The following is a 253-nucleotide window of genomic DNA, read 5'->3' as shown; positions in this document are numbered from 1 at the left end:
AAAAAAAAAGAAAAAAAATTACTATTTGTAGCATAAATCGAAGGTAATACTATATAAAAATCTTTACAGATAATACAGTCTGAAAGACAGACTTATATAAGTGGTAGGAGGTATTTTCCACATGTATAAATTAAAAGAAATCCCAACAAAATTCTTTATATAGTGTTTTTAGTGGCAATGGGATTTGAACTCAGGGTTACACTTACTAGACATGCACTATACTATGCCTGCAAGCCATTTTACAGTTTTCAAT

This window comes from Dipodomys ordii, unplaced genomic scaffold, assembly GCF_000151885.1.
Source record: "Dipodomys ordii isolate 6190 unplaced genomic scaffold, Dord_2.0 Scaffold165, whole genome shotgun sequence".
Classification (NCBI taxonomy): Eukaryota; Metazoa; Chordata; class Mammalia; order Rodentia; family Heteromyidae; genus Dipodomys; species Dipodomys ordii.
Note: the sequence above shows the minus strand (reverse complement) of the source record.